This window comes from Leucoraja erinacea, chromosome 9 (assembly GCF_028641065.1).
Source record: "Leucoraja erinacea ecotype New England chromosome 9, Leri_hhj_1, whole genome shotgun sequence".
Classification (NCBI taxonomy): domain Eukaryota; kingdom Metazoa; phylum Chordata; class Chondrichthyes; order Rajiformes; family Rajidae; genus Leucoraja; species Leucoraja erinaceus.
Window position 1 is genome coordinate 35,339,333 of NC_073385.1, and position 10,395 is coordinate 35,349,727.

Below are 10,395 nucleotides of genomic sequence, written 5' to 3' on the forward strand. Positions count from 1 at the left end.
GCCCAGGTCTCGCTGCACCTCCCCCTTACCTAACCCCATTGAGATAATAATCTGCCTCCTTGTTTTTGCCGCCAAAGTGGATAACCTCACATTTATCTATATTATACTGCATCTGCCACGCGTCTGCCCACTCACTCAACCTGTCCAGGTCACCCTGCAACCTCCTAACATCCTCTTCACAGTTCACACTGCCATCCAGCTTTGTGTCATCCGCAAACTTGCTAGTGTTGCTCCTAATTCCCTCTTCCAAATCATTAATATATATGGTAAACAGTTGCTGCCCCAACACCGAGCCTTGCGGCACTCCACTTGCCACTGCTTGCCATTCTGAAAAGGACCCGTTCACTCCTACTCTTTGCTGTAAAATGTAGTAAGGGTTGGCCTGGCACAGCGTGATGCCATCGGCTCTTTCTACCACCACTCCTTGCAGCTACTGCAGGCCGTGCTTGATTCACTTGCCCACCTGGCTGCTGTAGGGCTTCCCATAGCCACCTCCGCCAACACCACGACCTGCGACGCACCGTCTGACATCTCCAGCAGCTGCTCCTCTGCTTCCCTCTTCTGGAACATCAGGGTGCTTTCCGATGGCGCAGGAGATGAGGTTACAGACCATTCACAGCCGTCGACATTCCCCTTCAACTTCCACTGCTGCCATTTTGGAATCATTATGGAATCATAATTGTGGTATTTCCATTTTCAATCAAATCTATTTAGTTTTGAGAGCAATAAAAAACTGATATGTTAAATCGGTAAAGCAAATGCCTATATAGGAAGATGTAAGAGTATCTGCTTAAATGATGAAACCTGCAAACCAACCATATAGCAGACTTGGCCGAAACGTCGCCTACCCATGTCCTCCACGATGTGCTTGACCCGTTGCGTTCTTCCAACACTTTGAACTTTTCTCATTTGCAGTTCCTTGTGTCTCCAGATTACTGGTGCATTCTATTTTAACATAGTATTACTTTCATCACCTTAGCCAATCAATTTTATGATAATGCATTGGATGGACATTAAAAGTGCATGAATAAAATAAATGAATATAAACCAAAACACAAATTGCTGGAATAACTCAGCGTGTCAGGCAGCATCTGTGGAGGGAATGGATAGGTGATGTTTCAGGTCTGGAACTTTCTTCAGACTTATTACAGCAGGGGAGAGAAAACTGGTAAAGAGGTGGGGGTGGGACAAAGCCAGGCAAGTGATAGGTAGATATGGGTGAGGGGGGGTTTGCTTGACACGTGGGTGGACTGAAATAACATTTCTCTTTTACATGTGACACACATTACAATTGCTAATTGTGAACTTATGTTTGCCAATTTAATATATTAAAAAAAATAGTTTGTTCTGAAAACGAGTGTATGAAAAATACCTGGAAGATATGTGACTACACTCAACTACCTAATGGTGCATTCAGAACATGTATGATGAAGTTCAAATAATCATGAATTGGGGCAATATGTAGAATAAGCTGCAATGCTTGCATCCAGTGTACTGTTGTTGAACTGCATGCCTTTAGTCCTTGGCTGATATAATTAGCTCTGATCAGCAAAAAAAAAAAGCAGCATCAAAAAGTGAGCAAAATAAAACAAAACAGCCAGAGGTTTTGATTAAATGATGAGATGGTACAATAATGATAATGAACAATGATAATGATAATGACTACATTTTATTAACCAAGTATGTATACCTACAAGGAATTTGCCTTGATGCTTTGCTCGCAAGTAACAATACGATATACAGTAGACAATTAAAAATAAAATATTATAATTTAAACATGTGAAGAATGAAATAAAATACCAGAGCACAAGGAGGCTACAGACTTTTGGCTGTTGAGTAGAGCTACAGCTCATGGAAAAACGCTGTTTTTATGTCTGGCTGTGGCAGCTTTGACAGTCCTGAGTGCCTTCCAGAGGGAAGTGCTTCAAAGAGTTTGTGGCCAGGGTGAGAGGGTTCTGAGATGATCTTACCCACTCTCTTCCTGGCCGTTGCAGTGTACAGTTCGTCGATGGGGTTGCAGTCAATAACCATCTCAGCTGATCGAATGATGTGCTGCAGCCTCCGGATGTCATGCTTGGTGGCTGATCCAAACCAGATCATGATGGAGCAGGTGAGGCAGACTCTATGATGGCCGTATAGAATTGGACCATCATTGCCCGTGGCAGATTGTGTTTCTTCAGCTGCCGCAGGAAGTACATCCTCTGTTGGGCCATTTTGACTGTGGAGTCGATAGTGGCCTCGCATTTAAGGTCCCTGGAGATAATGGTCCCAAGGAACTTAAATGACTCCACAGATGTGACTGTGGTGTTGTTGATGGTGAGTGGGGGGAGGGGAGCAGGAGCCCTCCTAAAGTTTATGATTAATTCCACCATCTTAAGAGCATTGAGCACCAGGTTGCTACGATGGCACCAGGTCACCAGCTGTGTCACTTCCTGTCTGTAGGCAGATTCATATCTTGGATCAGTCCAATCAGGGTTGTGTCATCCGCGAACTTCAGAAGCTTGACAGAAGCGTCTATGGAGATGCAGTCGTTGGTGTAGAGAGAGTAAAGGAGAGGGGAGAGTACGCAGCCTTGCAGTGCTCCTATGCTGAGGATCTGCGGGTCCGAGATGTGCTTTCCCAGCCTCACATGCTGGGAAAGCACATCAGGAAATTGATGATGCACTGGCAGAGGGGTTCCGGCATTGGCGGAAAACCCGGGGGGGCCAGGGTGGACGTGTCCCCTTCATGTTTTCAGAGGTGGGGGAAGGTCCCCCTCACGTTACAAGCTTTAAATCTGTGGTACAGATCTGCAGTAATTGATTCATTCTAACAGTAACGGCCCCGTAGTAGAAGCATCCACATCGCGGGGCTGGAAACTGGAAGAATCCCGAGCTAATTACCGTTCACAGGGCGCATGGCTGACGTTTCCGATGTCTCGCGTGTGTGTGTGTGTGTGAGTGTGCGCATGCGCGCGCAGCCGCCAAGAAATTGTTTCCCCTATGTCCCCCGGTCCCCTCCAAGTTTTGACAGCAGTTTCCCTCTCTGCGTTCAGGCACAGTCAACTGGGAGAGTTTGGAGTGTAGTAGCTCTGGTACAATGGTGTTGAATGCAGAGACAAAAATCCACAAACAAAATCCCTGGCTGTCTAGGTGCTGGAGGATGAAGTGCAGGCCTAGGTTGACTGCATCATCCACTGATCTATTTGCCCAGTATGCAAACTGCAGGGGGTCCAGCAGGGGGTTTGTGATTATTTTCAGGTGGGCCAGCACATCTTTCAAGGGTCTTCATGACTACAGAGGTCAGTGCGATAAGCCTGTAGTCATTAAGACCAGTAATCCTTGGCTTTTTGGGTACGGGAAAAATAGTGGAGACTTTAAAGCAGGCAGGGACAGTGCAGGTTACAGGGACTGATTGAAAATGTCTGTGTAGACTGGTGTCAGTTGTTCCGCACAGAGCTTGAGGGTAGAGCAGGAAACATTGTCCACTCCTGGAGATTTCTTTCATTTCTGTCCCCTGAATAGCTTTCCCACCTCCTCAATTGCATTTGTTAGTGATGGAGAAGTGGCCAGACTGATGTTGGGTAGCAAGGAGGGGAGAGGGTAGTGGACGAGGGCCCAGTCTTTGCAGACTGGAGTCAGGCTGTAAGTAGGTGTGAAGTGGCAATTAGGGAAGGTTGGGTGAGGAAGGGTCCAGTCTCTGCAGACTGTATTCAGGCTGTGAGTAGGTGTAAAGTGGTGATTGGGGTGGAGGAGGAAAGTGGGGGGAGGGAGGGGAGGGGGGGGTGCCGGGGTCATGTTTCTGTCTATCAAACCTGCAGTAGAACTCGTTTAGGTCGTTGGTCAGCTGATCCAAGGAGCGAGGGGTTTTCCTCTTGTAGCTGGTGATTTCTTGCAAGCGCTTACACACTGAAGAAGATTAATTCGCTGAGAACTTGCTCCTCAACTTCTCAGAATACTTTTCCTTGGCAGCTCTGATTCCTCTTCTCCGCTTGTACTTGGCCTGCATGTAGAGGTCTGCATCCCCGCTCCTGTAAGCCTCATCTTTAGACTGGCGGAGCTGTCTGAGTTCTGCTGTAAACCAAGGCTTGTCATTGTCATTGTTGAACCTGATCCGGGTCCTGGTGGGAATGCAACTGGCCCCATGAAAACTGACATATGATATCACGTTGTCTGGATATTCATCGAGGCTTGTAGTTGCTTCCCTGAACTCATTCCAATTAGTGCAGTCAAAGCAGGACTGTAGGTTTTGAATGCCCTCGCTTGTCCACCTTTTCATTGTTCTGACCACAGGCTTAGCAGATTTTAGCTTCTGCCTGTAAGTCGGAATAAGGTGAACTAAACAATGATCAGAGAGTCCCAGAGCCGCACGAGGGACAGAACGATATGCATTCCTGATTGTAGTGTAACAATGATCGAGTGAATGTAAATGAATGTCCATGCTTATCCATTATGTGACTGATCTATTGCCATGGTGATTGAAAATGGAATTGATCAAGTGTTGAGCAGAGAGTGTTCATTTGATTATCCACAATTCTGTTCTGTGATCTTGTAGCTGACCTATTGGCCTAAAGTGTTTTTCATTCATTTGCTAGAACTTTATCTCAATCTCAGTACAGATAATATGGAAATTAGCACAAGCTCAATTGTCACAAAGGGAATCAATGGGCATGCCAATAGTTCTATAAAACTATAAGGGCATGCTAATAGTTCTATAAAAGGAAATTAATAAGCTGTTCCATCACTATATTACTACAGCTTCTCTACCATTTTTAATAAACACTAGACAAAGTGAAACCTGTTGGGCCCCTGTCACACAGGAGGCTTGGTCCCCCAATACAATATTCCACCACTAACCCATGGCCCCCAACTGCACAGGAGCAGCTCATTTCCCCTCATCCCTAGCATTCTCCCCCCTCCTCTTCACCCTCCCTCTTCTATTCCCTCTCCTCCTACCCTCCCCAATCACTCCCTCACCTCTCCTTTCCCCTACCCTCAGTCACTCCCTCCTCCCTCCATAACTCCTCTCCCCTCCCTACTCCTCTCCTCTCCCTCTATCCCCTCCCCCACTATCCCTCCCCTGGATCTCGAGGTTGCCGCTCTCCCTTCTTGCGTGCCCCAGAGGAGCATCAGCCGTCAGTGCGGAGGCACCAGCAGCTCCGGCCCCGCCGGCGTGTGGACGGGGCCAGAGGGGGGGGGGGGGGAGGAGCTCGGTGAAAATACAAGGAAAGAGCCATGGGGGAGAGGAGGGTATCAAGGGGGAGGGGGCAGGAGCCAGAGAGGAAAGGGCTGGAGCGGCGGGGCATTGTGATGGCGGTGTGTTTGAGACTCACAGCGGGCGCTGGACCATTCCCTCCGAAAATTGTGTCCGGTTGGAGATCTCCGCCGGACAACCTCAGCTCCAGTAAAGACGTGATGGCGCAGGAAGGGGCGGACTGTCCCGCGGATTGACAGGAGAAGATACCAATCTGAGCAGCGCTGACTGGCAGGAGAGGAGATCGATCAGCGCATGTGCGGGTTTTAAGACTTTTAAACCTCACTAACTTTTACAATAGACCATCAATCGGAACAAAATGGTGCACTCGCAGCACAGCTGAACGGTGAGTGAGCTGATGAAAAATCATAGCGCTGTCAAGCACTGTTTTTGCACAAATAGAAAATCCGCGCAAACCGGAAGAGAACAAGATCAGAATTTTAGTTATGTATAGATTGCAATATGATCGTCCAACCATTGCTGAGATTCTCAATTGAATGACCTGTTCCTGAGCTGTACTGTTCTATGTTCTAAGTAATGGAATTGTGCTAACTCAGTGTAAACAGCAATAAGGAAAAGCACCAACTCATGTTTCATTGGGACAAAAGAATTACATTTATGCGAACACTATGTAAGGTCTCGGATGTGCTTCTGTAAATAGCTTGTTCTAAGCTTCCCCCCAGTCTAGTTTCAGTCAAAAATCACAGAATCAATCACTTGCGCTTCTAAACTTTATTTTGACAAATAACAATTACAGTTCAACTACTATACCTAACCACAGCAGGGTCGATCCTCCTATCTGCCTGATCAAGCCCTCTAGGTCTCGCTCAAACAGAGACACTCCAGACGGTCACGCAGTCCTAAGCAGTCTCCCAGAAGATCGACGCAGGACCTCATGGTAGCAGACTTTTATAGGTCCCCGGACCTCGAAAGGCCGAACCACATCTGTAATTGGATCTTTACAATCCAATTACAGATATCGATTAACCCCATACATGACAGACATTTCCCTAACACAATAATACAGTGATTAATACATTGTATTCAAACAGTGTTTCTCAGAGTAAATGAACATTGCAACATTTGCCCTGATTTGCAAGAAAACCAGACAAGGCTCAATACTTAATCCAATCAACATTTAGCAAAGTAAAGCTTTGCAACATTATTTACAATTATTTATAAAGTGTACGTCTGATTTGCATTCATCCAATCCATTCTGTGCATTTTGCACCTAATTGTCAGGGTCTGCAGATGTTCCCATTCTCTTCCTGCAGCTCTGATCTAGGCTCCAGACAAACTGGCACCATTCTGCAGCTTGTCCCATTTCTACAGAAACCACTTTTAAATTGACCAAATGGCCTAGCAGCCGTGAAACCTTTACTTAATTTTAGGTTCATGACCTCCCCAATTTGACTAGGATTAACATTCCTTCCTTTTTATCATATATGATAAACCATCATTTATGATAACTAAATAGTCAAATAATCAGCTAACCAGATATAAATAATGTTTCCATTACCTTTTCCATCTATCAGCAACACAAGATGATGATGTTTCTTCCCAGAATCTTATCAAGCTTATCGAGTTTTCGTGGGCATAGCTTCACAATTTCCGTCTGATGAGTCTTCACCTCCCGTGTTTTCGTGGGCGTGAATTCCCTCCATCCGTGTTGTTGCCCATTCTTCCATCCCTTTTCATAGTCGAACCTATAACCTATAATTCCTGAAAAACCTGGTACCAAGCAAGTTACCACTCATGTACCAATGCTTCCCCATACATTCACTGTAATTCTGCAATGCTATCCCTTTCACATTTCGATATTCTGCTCTGTTATATTCTATCACTGTATTCCTATTTCTATTCTATAATATACTCTTTACTATCCTAGGATCAACACTAATCAGCCCTCTCCATATTCACGCAATGTTATAATATGTATATCTGATGATGGTTTCTCATATAAATTTCAGCTGGGTTCAATCCAGATTTCCCTACAGGCGTAACTCTAATTTAAAGCAAATGATCTCGAACTCCTAGTTTCAATGCATACCATTCCAAATACGCGGGCTCTCGAATTCAAACTAAATTTCCCATTTAAATCTCGAATGGACTAGAGTATTCTCAGCCAATCTATACTCTATCCACTGAGCCCAGTACCTTTACGAGGTTCCTCGTCCATCACTTCAGAGAGGGACTCAGACACCTTCACGCAGCCACGCCTTAATTTATCTGCTTTGTGAGGGAAGTCATTACACATTAGTTGCAATGGGCTCCTTTCCTCTTCTGTCATATCTCGATCTATACTATTCCCCAAGCTTCCAAACACCCGAAACCAAATTCCTAAATTCTCCACTCCTTCCTTTTGATCCCTAAATTTATCAAGCTCACTCCTGAACAATGGATAATGGCTCAAAGCGTTCACAACCTCGCATTTCTTTACTCCTTTGCCCCACCAATTCTACTCTCCTATTTAAATTCTTCTCCTATCTCCCACAAATCCACACCCTTTCAACCTGCCAATTTTCTCAATCCCCAGTCATTCAAGGATCAGTGTGCTCCAGGGAACAATCAAACACATTCGAACACAATCAAATACATTCTCGCTCTCATTTAATCCTCAATCGAAACGCCCACAGTACAGAAGCAGCAAATCACACTGTCTATTATTATCAGGCACAACCACACTCCTACATAAACCACAAACATTTGTTTATTATAAATCACGCACTCCAATAATCCTCCTCGTGGCACCATCGGTCAGCGGAATGACTCCTCCCCCGACACAGCGATCAAAAGAATACAAACCCTGATCGAACCACCACGACTCAGATTCTCACAATACTACGATCTAAACAATTACAAATATTTAATTCAAACACACTTTTACTTCAAGTATCTAAATCCATAAACACTCACACACGCAACAATAAAAATGGCAGTCCGCGAGCTTAACCCACTCTAAACCTTAACTTTCTAAATCTTAATCTCTAACTTTATTTACATACACAAAATATTTACACAATTCAGATCCGATAACAACACAAAAAGCTAGATTTTTACAATTTACAAGAAATGATTTAAAGCACTAGCGCACAGTTTACAAACACTCAATCTCAACGCTGCGTCACGCTGTTATCAATCAGTGAACCTCTCCCTCTGATAACGAAGATTTTCCCCTTCCTAGGTTACTCTTTGCTGAGGGGTACTACTCCTTAAATGACTACCTTTCGTCCCGAATGTTACTATCCTCACGCTAAGACTGGACTTCTATAGGGGGACCTCTATCCCTCCTCTCTAAGTTCTACAGAATTAGGGGTACCTTTCGCATTCAGATTACTTTTCACCAAGTAAATCAGGTTCCCATCTCTCAGGTACTCTTCGCTATCAGGTACTAATCAACAATCGACCAGAGGGTTACTATTCACTGTTGATCAGTCGCTATTCCGAATTGATCATGAACATGCACAAACTCCAAAGTTCTATCCACACAGAATTTGAATTCTACTCTATGGGCAGAACTTCAATGTGAAATTCTGTATTTGGAAATTTGATTCTGCAAATTTAGAATCATTCCCGAACTCTTAGTTTTAATGCGTACCACTCCACAGACGCGGGCTCTCTAATTCAAACTAAATTTCCCAATGAAATCTCAAATGGACTAGAGTATTCTCAGCCAATCTATACTCTATGAGCCCAGTACCTTTACGAGGTTCCTCGTCCGTCACTTCAGAGAGGGACTCAGACACCTTCACGCAGACACCACTCTCTGCTGGGCACTGAGGGTTCAGCGCCTAGCCTCTTCGCGCTGGCAGTCGATGCTAATTTTCGGAACGCACCTTTCCAATCAGAGCTCCCAGAAAAGATAGATCAATACGTAGACCAAACCTGTGTTTCAATACCCCAATTGGATACCAAATCTGGAACCCTCGCCCAATGAAGCTTGTCAGTCTCTCGTTAAAGAAGCTGCAGTCTGCCAACTACGCCCTGTTTTATGAGCCCCCAACCCAAAGGAATGCTAACCACACCCCCCCCCCCCCCGTGCTTGCTAGACTCTATTCTAATGATCTCGATTGGACCCTTTCCCAAGCCCACGAATGATCGATCCGCCCAGACTAGCGAAGTGCCGAAATACTATGCGAAAATCGCACTGTGGGCCCAATTTCTGCACTCGTGAACGAAATAGCTCAACACCATCAATCGCAAACTTGGAGGTCCGTTGAGATCCCGGACGAGCTCCCAATGTAAATAGCTCATTCTAAGCTTCCACCCAGTCTAGTTTCAGTCAAAAATCACCGAGTCAAGCAATCTAACTGAGTGCGCATCTAAACTTTATTTTGACAAAACACAATTACAGTTCAACTACTATACCTATTCGATCCACCTATCTGCCTGATCAAGCCCTCTGGGCCTCGCTCAAACAGAGACACTCCAGAAGGTCAAGCTGTCCTAAGCGCTCTCCCAGAAGATCGACGCAGGACCTCATGGTAGCAGACTTTTATAGGTCCCCGGACCTCGAGGGGCCGAACCACATGAGGGTGGTCTCTTTACAATCCAATTACAGATATCGATTAACCCCATACATGACAGACATTTCCCTAACCCAATAATACAATGGTTAATACATTGTATTCAAACAGTGTTTCACAGTGGAAACAAACATTGCAACATTTGCCCTGATATGCAAGAAAACCAGACAAGGCTCAATAATTAATCAATCAACATTCAGCAAAGTAAAGCTTTGCAACATTACTTACAATTATTTACGAAGTGTATGTCTGGTTTGCATTCATCCAACCCATTCTATGCATTTTGCACCTAATTGCTAGGGTCTTCAGATGTTCCCATTATTTTCCTGCAGCTGATCTAGGCTCTAGACAAACTGGCACCATTCTGCAGCTTGTCCCATTTCTACAGAAAGCACTTTTAAATTGACCAAATGGCCTAGCAACCCTGAAGTCTTTAATCAATTTTAGGGTCCAGGCCTCCCCAATTTGACCAGGATTAACACATCCTATTGGTAATTCAATGCCGTTTAGCCTTCGTATCATTAAATCAATTTAAAACTGGGAAGGGAAAACCTATTATCAACCATGCTTTGTCCTGCCTCTCCTCTCTTCCAGCTTTCTCCCCCCCCCACTCCCCACACCACTCAGTCTGAGGAAG